Source organism: Sparus aurata, chromosome 17 (assembly GCF_900880675.1).
Source record: "Sparus aurata chromosome 17, fSpaAur1.1, whole genome shotgun sequence".
NCBI lineage: Eukaryota > Metazoa > Chordata > Actinopteri > Spariformes > Sparidae > Sparus > Sparus aurata.
Window position 1 is genome coordinate 16374493 of NC_044203.1, and position 12155 is coordinate 16386647.

The following is a 12155-nucleotide window of genomic DNA, read 5'->3' on the forward strand; positions in this document are numbered from 1 at the left end:
ACCCCTGAACTCTCTTCTTCTAGGACAGACGTGTAGATCCCATGTGTGCTGTGTGTTGTGTCACTGAAGGTTGGCCTGGTCAGAACTGCTTCAGTGAGGCAGGCAATATCTGCCTGCCTGGGTCTGGGTTGATCCGTCAAAAGATATGTATGAACGTCACCTGAAAAAGAAAGATTGTGGTGTGAAGTTAGGCTCATGGTTGACTACGAGGGAGCTATTTTACCTCTAGTGGAAGAGAAAAACAAGTCACTGTTGCCAATTTATTTGGTATTTCTTTGTTTATTTTTGATGATTGTTTTCAGTCATGGTTTTCCTTTCTCAGTATAATGTGACATGGTCCTTGTGAGCCAAGGTAAACTGTCTTGGTATTTCAGTTTTTGCCTGCCTGTGTTATGGCTTCCAATTATCTTCCCAGGCCAAGATCCTCTTGAGAAGAGAGGTGGAGGGTTTGTTCTTGTGGAAGGTCACAGTCTACCACCAGATGTACCAGCAATAGCAAAACAACTACACTAACCAAACACACACATATGCAGAACATCACAATTCCCATTAAATTATATACATTACTCAAGCACTGTAGTTTTTGAAATACTTGTGCTTTACCTGAGTAAATTTCCGCTGGAAAATGCTGCACCTTTTCACTACTTTTATAGATAGACCTACAACCAATCACGCCAACGAAACACATGACGTATCATTCCTTAGTTTAACAGTTTGATCTGAAATCTGAGAGCATGGCAGACCTACAACCAACCAATGCAGCAAATAGGTAATGTTTAACTTTTCAAATCTGGCGGTCCTATGTCAAAATCCTTTTCTATATCACTTAAATGGTTGCAATTGTTTCAACACATGGCAAGTTGAGCGTAATGGGAGGGTGGCCAAAGACATCCACCCGTGTAATTAGACAGTTCCCAGTCTAATTGATACAAGTTGCTTTTTCCAGATGCAGACTGACATAACATAAAGTGTGACTAACATTTAACAACAATCAACTAATAAATTATGCGTACAGATTAAGTCAAATCAAGTCAATTTTATTTATATGGTCCAAAATCACAAATCACCCTCAACTTGAAAACCTGAAAAAATCTCCCCCCAAAAAAGGTTTTATCAGGGAAAAAATTGGAAGAAACCCTGGGAGGAGCCAAAGATGAAGACCCAGGATGTACAGAACAGACCAAGAAAATCACAGATTACGATGACAAAATGTCTAACATGGGAAGTTTATGAAATAAATATATGTGAAGAAGAGTGTGGGTCCAGGAGGATGACTTAGCTGGCCGAGGCGTTGCCAAGCCACATGATCTCCTCTCCTCCATGATGACCTGGAAGAGCAAACGCCACACAAGATGATTAACAAGAAGAATTGTTAAACATATGTGAGCAATGATCCACTAAGCTACCCCACAGCATATAAAATGTAAAATTAGCACTACCTTTACCAGCAGCAATACCATTAGCGATGCCACAATAATGCAGCAGAAATCATAGCCCATTCATATTGTAGTTATTATACTAAAAATTAGCCATACTGCATGATGCATTATTTTACTTTTATATCTTTTTTTTTAATGCCAATTCTTGTGTACTCTTAAAGCAATGTTTTGAATTCCTACAACGTTGTCTTAGTATTTTTTCTGAAGTAAAAGACATGAGTATGTTTCCACTACAATAGACATAAGTTTAAACACACATGCAAATACATGCGTGCCGAAAACAGCCATACTGTACAGGCATTTGCTAATGAGTTCACAAGGGGTTGAAAGTCAAACCCCTCCGGGCTAGAGAATGTCAGGGGAGTTAAACAGAGGTGGGTTTGATTGCGTGTGTGCATGCTTGCATACATTTGTGCATGGTTTGGGCACTGGCTACAGCAGTCTTTTTTATCAAGCATGCACAGCTTTGAGCCCCTGAATCCCCAAAAAGACGAGTGCTTGAGAGGAACTGAGCACTCGAAGTATCTGCTGCATCAGTGAGTAAGGCAACTTGTCAAGAATAAAGACAACAGAAACAAATCACAAGACGAGACAACGGATCAGAAAGGCTGTGCTGAAACAAACCTCGTATTCAATGTAAGTGTGGGACAATTTAGCAGATGCAAGCCACTTGCTCATTCCATAAATGCACTGTGGCTTCAAAACCAGAGGCAAGGCTAATAATAATTAGACTAGAGGGCCAAAGGGGCGAGTGACAGGATCATTTGTGACTCAACTAAGAGTGTAGCCTGGCCCTACAGACAATGGTGCCACTGGGTGTTTTGTCATGGAACACACATAGAAACTGTTGATCTGAATATAATCAGTGCAAAAGTCTAATATCAGCAAAACAGCGTGCATGATGGAAGCTCAGGAAAAAAAACTTTGCATTTATAGGAGGATATATGTTGTTATCATCTCCAGAGTGAGAACATTCTTAGATACCTGGTGCTTATAGAACTGTATACAGTATTGTGTGTATGGCATATAAAGGGTAGGAAGCAATATTATTTGGCCAAGACAAACCTTTTCATTTTGTGGACAGATATTTAGGACTGCTATATGAGATAAAAAAAAAAAAAAAAAGAAATCCAAATAAAAATAAATACATGTAAGGCATATTATACAGTATTTATATATGAAGGTTGACAAAATGGCATTTTTCCAGAGATATATTTAAATGTGACAATGGAGAATTTGCACATTTTAGCATTTGTGGGGAGATGTTTCAGTAGTGTCATCACAAAGAGAAGACAAGCATTATTACATTACCTCATTATTCAACCCACCCGTGACTCTTCCTCTCTCTCTCTCTTTCACTTCATCTCATTTTCTCTCTGTCTTTCACCCTCCCTCCGCTGCTCCACACACATTCTCTATCCTCCAATTCCCTTGGTGGCAGCCAAGGCTCTAACTGACAAGCTTCAAGGGAGACAGAGGGAAAAAGAGATGGCAAGAGAGAGAGAGAGGAAAGGTAGAGAGAGGTAGTGATATATACGGGGGGGGGGGAGGAAAGATCCTGGCACCAGAGTACATTGTTTTCTCTCTTTGCCATGTTTCCTATTTTCGCTTTCTTTACCCCCCCCTCCTCCACTTCCTCGCTTTTTCCCTCTGTCTGCCTTGCTTTTTAGTCTGCGGCGCTCCAGGCAGATCAAAATTCAACTCACTGATGTGTGACTAACGTTAGGACACACAATACGCAGCCACAAACTCTTTGATCATAATTCCATTTAACAGTGAAATAGTACGCTGCAAATACAGAATGAGAAAGACAGGGGAAAGCGGGGAGAGGAGGAGGGGGAGCAAAAAATGGGGAAATTATTGTGCTTGTTACTTTGTCTTCATGCCCCATCAAGCTTGAGACGGTCGGCTAAATGTCAAGAAAATGAAAGACATGTACTGTACACAATTAAGGATTTAGTTATTAAAAATATGCCCATAGCAAAGACGGATGTTTCATTTTTATATATTTATTTATTTTTGCCTCATTTACATCACGGGCCACATTTCTTCAACAGTAATTGTGTGCTGAAAATAACGGGGCAGTACTGTTGCTTGAGAGAGAATGCATGCTGAATCCTGACATGTTGGCTGTGATACAAATAAAAAACCTTGCCTGTTAAGTAAAATAACTGGAACAAACAAATTGGAAGTAATTGTGCACAACTGCGAGGTCATGGTATTCATTCTGAAGGGGTTGAAAAACAAAAGGTAGGCTCTCAGAGACACATGGTTACATTAACAGTCAGATTTCAAGCAAATTCTCTCCTGGAGGAAGATGAGATTGAGTTAGTTTTAATTGACTGTAATGTGTTGCTGTCGGCTGTGGACATGAACACAGCTTTGAAGGTGTTTAAGAAAAACAGATTGTCTCGGAAAGAAAAAATGTATCACGTACAAAGAAATAAGCTAGAAAGCACCGCTACGTCTTGCAGCACCTTAGGTTACTCGAGGACTCTAATGACATCTCAGAGCATGTAGAAGATAACTCTCACAGTCCTTTTCCCAAGAACATCATAATTTAGCCAAGAAGAGTGAGTCTCCTTAAAGAGCCTTGTTGCAATGAATGAGTCTCACTGGCAGACCCGTAGTGTGTATGTTCATCTTATCACAGGCTATGGACACAAAGCTACCCTCTCTAATTGCGGGTGATAGATTGACCTTGCACTCAGGGGAGCACCACTATAGTGAGTAGCCACAGACAATGTGAGGATGTAAATTCTCAGGGTGAGAAGGCAGTATGTTTCTAGTAATAAAATGTGCATTTTCTCAACCTGGCCACAGTCAGGAAGCTCTAACAGTTCCTTATACCTAAATGACTGGATAGGTCAATAGCCAGTGACTCCCAAAATGGCATATATGACTGCTCCTAAAATGACAAAGTCTACCCTGATGACCCATGGACAGATGAACCTGACCTTCATCATACCGGACTCTTGTAGTCACAGGGATAATGTTAAGAAACTGTTGCAGTTTGGTTAGGTTTAGGCAAATATTTGGGTGAGTAGTTCTATTGACTAACAATGTTTTACATACAAAGTACATAAGGTTACGTTCATGATTCCCCAGTAGTCAAATACAGGCGCTTTGAGTTAGAATTTTGAGGGCCGAATGCAGACCCAAAGCATTGGTATTTGAGGACAGGGGATTGAGACCCAACAATAAACAGTTTTCCTCCTGCCTACCTTTAATCAATGGTGACATTTGGTTTTTGCAGTCTTCTGGGAAAGTCTAGGTGTGTTTTACATATCTATCCCCCTCAACCTCCACCGCATGTGCATTTCCTCCTTTGCTCCTGTCATAATTAGATGCTTGCACAGACGAACTATACAGCTATTTTTTGGTCAGGATAGGATGGACGGTCTATAATGCCACGAGTCTGTTCACAGGATTGTGAGATTATCTACTGCCAAATAATCTCTGCTGTTGGCAAGACACATTTGAGTGGACTTTGAATTTACATACAATCCAGAGATAATGTCAGCTTGGATGTATAGTATTGCTTAAGAATTTAGCTGACGACCTGCATGTTCACTGTTCATTGCCTGTATAGAGGATTCCCCCTGGAGAGAAGATTGCCCCCCATGCACAATATTCTCAATATGTGCATTGTGTGCAACAAAAAGGAGATGATAACTGCTCCAAAGTCGCACGCTGTGCACCAGTGTTAGTAGCTCGTATAGCTCTGTATGCCTCCCTGAGGGTTGATATATGCAATAATAACTATTGTACTGCCAGAATTCTCAACAATGTGAGATGATTTTGAAGACACAGGAGAAGGAGAGCCTAGAAAGTGATCTTCATCACCCTCAGAGCCCTTGAGGTAGATGACCTCCAGTTGCTTAGCATAATCAAACTACAGAGGGCTGTTGGGTGTGTCTGTTGAGTTGTCTTTTGCACATCTAGAGGCATTAAAAGTATTTTCTCTCTAGTTGTTGGGTTGGGTCAGCTTGCCACAAAATCAGTTTAAGTTGGCCCTGATGGATACATGTGGCACAAGCCTATGTGTTAAACCAATAGCTTAACCCATTAGGGATAAAACACAACAGAATTCACCATGGCGTGAGTTGATGATCCATCATGAATGGACTCCCATGGACTTTCCATGGCTTATGCTCAGTGACTTCAGTAGTTGAATTTTAAGTACAAAACTCTCCTGACTGAAACTGAGAGTTACATCTTCAGATACATTTTTGAATAAGAGGTTCATTTGACGATTATGACAAATGTAGCCTTTTTTCTGCAGAGGCACTGTTACACATTGTCACATTCAGACAATGTTTTAAATGTACTTAATCAAAGACTATTTTGAATGACTGCCAAATACCCCTGAGAACAGGGAGGACTGAAATAAACATCTAAAGCAGAAAGAAGTGGTTTGATTTACTCCAAATGTCCTGGATTTTGTTCCTGTTGAAAGAGAAGGGAAAACAGGAGGTGGCAGTAACCCTCCCTGTCCTGCATAAACATTTGTATAAAATACTTTTCCCTGACAGGGAGGGGTAGAGGTTACATCACAGGCACTCTAAGATGTGTGTGTGAAGCTGTCGGCAGCAGCTCTCACTGCAGGTGGTCTCCAGCACATGTGAATGCCCAAAAAGATGAAGCTTTCTGTCACTGATCACAACCAGTAAGGTGAGAGAGAAAAAGAAAAAGAGAAAAAAACAAAAAAAACATTATACCTTCACCACAACATTGTTCAAAGACCTTCCTCAAAACCTTACAAGTGGCACTGCTGCAGGAGTTAGCAAACAGTTCAGGAGGCACAGGGTTTAAGTAAATAATGAATTTATTATGGAGGTGATATGCACTCACTCACAAACATACAGTGCAGTTGGCCCTCCTGCTGTGAGGAGATTTATGACTGTATACACTATGGCAGGATCTTCTGCCGGTGCATATGGCATGTTTCTGAAGTGTGTTTATGAGAGAAAGATGGAAGAGGAGGATGGGGAGATGAAGGCAATGAAAGATGCATGATGAGAGAGCTGGATGATAAAGGAGACACACAGTGAGAACACGAACATCATTGCTTTTCTTTACATATCAGACAAAGGCACATGATATAAACAATAGTGTAAACATCACATACAACATGTACACTCTGTGCTGCCTTTTTGTGATCCTGCACTCATTTTCTATCTATATTATTATTTTTTTCTGTTTTAGTTAACCTTTAAACAAGACTGACGGAGTCACCTGCTAAAAGCAATCTCCATCTTGAAATTATGCTTTTGCCCATTTTCTATCTTACATATTATTTTTTGCACATTTAAACAATATTTTTCTAAACGGATAATTTTCCCTCCATTCGCAATTAATTATTTTCACCTTAGTTGTAAATAATATCAGTTGAGCTTATAGGACTAGATAGTACAATCCCTTAGATAATCAGTACTTGGTGTAGAGGTGGGGTAAAGGGGTAACCGCTTCATAGGGGTCTTCAGGTGGGCACCCTCCTCCATTGGTGTTTCGTTGAAAGGCCCACGACACATCCAAAGGGCTCAACGGCAACACCTGGCGTCCCAGATGTGCCCCCCTCTGCTTTTACCCCTCGTTGGTCATTTTGCAGCCCAGTTGGGGTCCTTTCTTTTGATCCATAGCCAGTTGCTGCTTCGTTTGGCAGCATCTGACAGTGATTTGACGGCTTGTCGGAAGGCCTGTCCTCGCACTCCCATTCCCTTTAGCAGCTTGGTTGTGGACGTGGCAACAAATCATCTACACCCAATCTCAACCAGAAGCACCTGGGCACGCCAGCCACATTGTTCTGCCTTGGTTGCTATGTCGGAGTACTTCAGTCGCTTACGTTCATATGCTTCACCACCTGCAGCTTCCCATGGTACAGTTAATTCCACGATGAAAAGCGACTTCTGAGAGGTTGACCACAATACCAGGTCCGGCCTGAGGTTAGTTGTTATGATCTCAGGCGGAAAGGTGAGTCTCTGGTCTAAGTCAACCTGCATTCTCCAGTCCCGGACAGTGTCTAGGAGGGTTGCTTCCACTCTTGCAGATGGCTTTGCTGGGAGTTGTCCTGCTCTTACAAATGGGGTGGTGTTTGTGTGCCTAGGCATTGGGGGAGGGAGGGCATTGTTGGTAGTTCTCCTTCCTTACAGGGTAATCGCCCGTTATCGTAGGACCTGGTTGTGTCTCCAAGTATAGCGGCCTTAAGACAAACTGGTTTTGCAGCCAGTGAGGATGTGTCTTAGTGTTGCAGGGGTTTGACACAGCGCACAAGAAGGATCTTCTCCAAACCATTGGTTTAGGTTTGTGGGTGTGGGAAGAACATCATAGGTGGCTCTGATGATAAAGCTGATTATGCTTCCTTCCATCTCCCAAAGATCCTTCCATTTGAGCTTACGATGTTCCAGGCTTTCCCAGCTGGTCCATTGGCCCTGTTTGGACTGCGAGATTGCCTTTGCGCATCTGTCTGCCTCCTCTTGTTGCCGCACCTGAGCAACCACCAGCTTTCTCCTCTGGGTCGATGTTGCCTTGTGCCATGTGGGTCGACTTGTCCCAAGTCCAAACCCACCTCTTCCATGCTGCACCTGTCCTACAATGTCTCCATGCCTGAGAGCAGATTTTGCTTGCTGTACGGCCTCAGATGGGATCCATTTCCTCCCAGTTGCCAGTCTGGGAGCAGCCACTCGGATCATGTCATCTTGCGACTCGGTCAGGGTCATGTTTAGCCTCACTTAGTTTTTTTTTTTTTAGCCAACATAGGGCTTGCACAAATTGGGATGACGGTCTGTTGGTGATGGTCCAAACAGACCACACAGATTCAGAAACCATGACATTTTACAAATCTGCACTTTTGAAGGTGTTCTAAAAAATCTCCAATTTAGTGACCCAAAAAGGCCCTTTCATCTGAATGAGATGACTAAAATATAGGGAATAAATTGTAAAATATTCATATACCTGTGGCTAAGGCCTCAGATCGATAACTTAATTCAACGATGTTGATGTCTACCCGTCATTACTTATTTGTAGCAAATGGTGCCTTCGATAACCAGATCTGCAAGACAGGTTAACTTGAACTGGCGATGGTATGTCTGTTGGATAATCAGGGTAATTCAAAGAGAGCTTCTCAATGCTGAGCATTTCCTAAAGTCTTTGTGGGCTCTCAAACCCGAGTACAAGGTTAGAGGGCTTCACAATGTTCCACCCACACGGTACAGAGCAGCAATGACAGGTTAAGTAGCCACAGAGGATTAAATTATATGAAGCTCATCCCCAGTGGATAGACGTCTGTCTTTGTATTATCTGGAGACTTACTCACACTGTGTGTGTGTGTGTGTGTGTGTGTGTGTGTGTGTGTGTGTGTGTGTGTAGGTGCGTGCGTGCGTGCTTGTGTGTGTGTGTGTGTGAGAGAGAGAGAGAGGTTGTATCTATAGTGGAGCAACAGAAACCATTCCACCATTGAAAGAGCTTAATTCTATATGAAATATAAGATGAGGTATAAGGACTTTGACCAATTTACCATCTTCATACTTAGCAGTGATGACCATGGTGGTGCATTGCATTGTCTGTATTTTAACTGCAGTTAAAGAAACTAAATTTTTGTAAATTCTGCTGACCCTCCATGGACCAAAACTTATACTAAGTATTTCCAGCCTTTCCTAAGTCTACGTTTTAAAAAAATACTGGCTGTTCTTAAGGATATATTGCCACCCACTGCTAGCAGGTGTAGTGATAAAGTGGCTGCTTAACCTATGTCCAGCACCCTTCACTTACTTTATTGCTCTTTTGAAATATGACTTCCAGACTTAGCAGCACATAATGCTGCTACTTTCTGTTTACAGGATACAATCCTGCAGTGACTGCTTGTTGCGTGCTGTGTCGCTCACCTATACTTGGCTTTTCCATAATGACCTTTAATAGGTTAATTGAATAAAACTGGCTAATCATTGCACACATTTTTAGCATCTAAGAATCACGAAAGCTTATTTAGAGCCTAGGTTATATAGCTTGGGGCATATGTTAGTTATTGGAGCACAAATTAGTGACACGGTGAAGCAAATTAAATCTGAAATGACCATGCATATTCAAATTAGGGCTGCATTTAGGCATACATGTACACATACAAGCACGCAGACACACATTCAGAGGAGGGTGGTTCATTGGTAAGTATAGCTGGGGGATATTTAATACAAATTCCTAATTTAGTGTTTTAACTGCAGGGTAAGAGGTAAGCCTACTGTAAAATTATTATGTTAAAGGACAATGTAGGGAAAAAAATATCCACATTTCTGTAATAAAGTATAATAATTTGCCCGGCGATGTGCATTTGTACGACATTAAATAGTATAATGTGCATATTAAAGAGATAAAAAAAACAGAGTAATGGGCAATAGAATATACAATATGGTATTCATGTAAAACAAATATGGATTTATGGCTTTAATTATTTGTTAAATGAAGCTGAACACATACACATGTCAGGGTAGGCTTGGAATAATTCTTAGAATAATGAAATCTGTTCACGCAAAACAGATCATGAGTCGATTTAGCTACTAGTCAGAAGAAGCTGCATTATTTCTTTAAAAAGTATCTTTTCCTGTTGGGGGTGTTACAATGAGGTAGATCATTATGTGGCAATATGGCTTCAAGACTTAAAATCAAAAAGCCGTGTGATGGGTTTGACCTTTAAAGTCGTAATTACTAACGACGAACTCTGACTGAGTCACAGGCCCCATTTACAATTGTCATTTCAAGGGGTCTCATAGCCACTTAAAATCCAGGGAAGATTCAGTGCATTTGCTCTTACGCTTAGTCACACATATGCGTGTCTGTTGGCCACAATATTAATCTAATTACAATCTGTCTTCCTTTTCCTGGACGACATACAAATCAGCACAAATTGGATGCCAGTCCTAAGGGTAGTGGTAATGCTCCTTAAGATGTAATGGCAAAAAATCGCCAGGAAGAAGAATAATTAGGGACCATAAGCACTTCAGTTACAACACTAACAGGTTAGCAGCTACCTAAACCAAGGGCGTAAGTTTGGTCTCAGCTTTGGTAGGGACACTGCCCAGCAACCTTTTTCTTAAACTTAATCTTAATCTTAATTGTAATTACGAGATCTTTGATAAGTATATGCATTACAGTTATCAAACTAATTAGAAAGAACTTTTGTATATTAGGGGAATAGCCAAGGTTCAGACTTTATAGAACAAACGTTGACATTCAAAAAAAGAGAGAAAAGAAAAACTCATGATAAAAAAATGCTAATATAAGGTAAAATAAAACCCAAACATCCTTCACTCTCATTGCTGATATCTCATCACAGAACCATTTCAAGACCTCACCTGAAGCCCTGACGATCCATCTGCTGCTTCCTCAACCTGCACTACATCTGTACTCGATTTCTGAGTTTCCTGAATGTATTTCAAAATAATGCATCAATGAATAAAATGTCATCTTTATATCCATTACACATTTCAAACTTATAAGGAAGAACATTTGGGTAACATTTGACGAGTAACATCTTGACACTTTTAATTATGCAAATCCAACATTTATTTTCAAAATAACCAGCATGATGATGAGATTCATAAGTTACAACTGCAAGGCATCCTAAAACAAAGAACTGCAATGCTCATGCCATCTTTATTCCAAACAAAATTGTTAACTGACATCGTCAACACCTCACCTGAAACTCTGTTCCTGATTCATCATCAGCCTGCTCTGCATGTGTAGCTTCATGCTGTTGTTTTTCCTGTGTACAGTGATTCATAGTTACTAGCCAGTAACTCACTAGTTTAACCCTAGTAATTGCTAACATTGGTTGAAAGACTAGAGGGGACATAGTTATTTTGGCTTTATTACTACTCTCAAAACTTATACTTAACACCAGTTATGTTTTACACAGTGAAAGACTGGTGCTATTATGCTAGGCTAGCATGTTTGCATTTGGTGGGACCGCATCCACTTGTCCTCAAATAGATCAGCAAACATTACAGAATCCACAGTCAGTTAGCTTTAATACTAGCCTATGTTCACAACACTAATTTAGCACCTTAATAACACTTTTCCATAGGAGAATGAGTGTTAATGTTTGGCTAGGAGGCTTGCATTGTGTGTGTAGTAAGCTAACTAACAACAGTCTAGCAGCCAGGCTACTACTTACTCTCTGGGTGGTGAAATAGCTTTGGATGTCTCTTTTCTTTTTTCGGTAGCATTTTCAATCTACAAAGCAAAAACACAGGCAAAAACTGTTGAGAACAAAAGAAGTACTGATGTGAGGATTTACTTTCATGATTTCCTGGTGTATCTATGTCAGCACAGTCTGCAACAACCAGCCTGATATCTTACCGTCAGTCCAGTTATCTTGCAGCAACTCTGCAACACAGCACATCCTGTTCAACATTCATGTGTTGAGAACGCGATAACCCTTCAGCCAATCAAATGGCAGCATATCTAAACTTGTTGCCTTGCAGGTTACACTGAAGATTGTGATGAGACGGCACGCCGTAAAATTAGTTTTCTACATATTCTAAATACTATGTATGAGTTTGCGTAAAAAATTATATTCAATGTATTATGTAAAAAAAAAAGAAATGTAGTTCATATCAAAATATTGGTAGGGACAACTCTGTCTTTCCTAAACTTTGGTTGTGACTTGTCCCAATCGTCCCTACGCAAACTTATGCCCTTGACCTAAACTAACAGGAACAACAT

At 40.7% G+C, this 12155-nt stretch overlaps 1 long non-coding RNA gene across 1 annotated transcript; it reads right to left on the reverse strand.

The window, feature by feature from the left end:
- Window positions 1–1054: 1054 nt before the first annotated feature.
- On the reverse strand, window positions 1055–11879 carry LOC115567817 (uncharacterized). The gene is made up of 5 exons (XR_003981263.1): window positions 11790–11879; window positions 11605–11663; window positions 11128–11193; window positions 10784–10852; window positions 1055–1328 (listed from the first exon to the last, which is right to left on the reverse strand). It is a non-coding gene; the product is annotated as an uncharacterized LOC115567817 (long non-coding RNA).
- Between the last annotated feature and the right edge of the window lie 276 nt (window positions 11880–12155).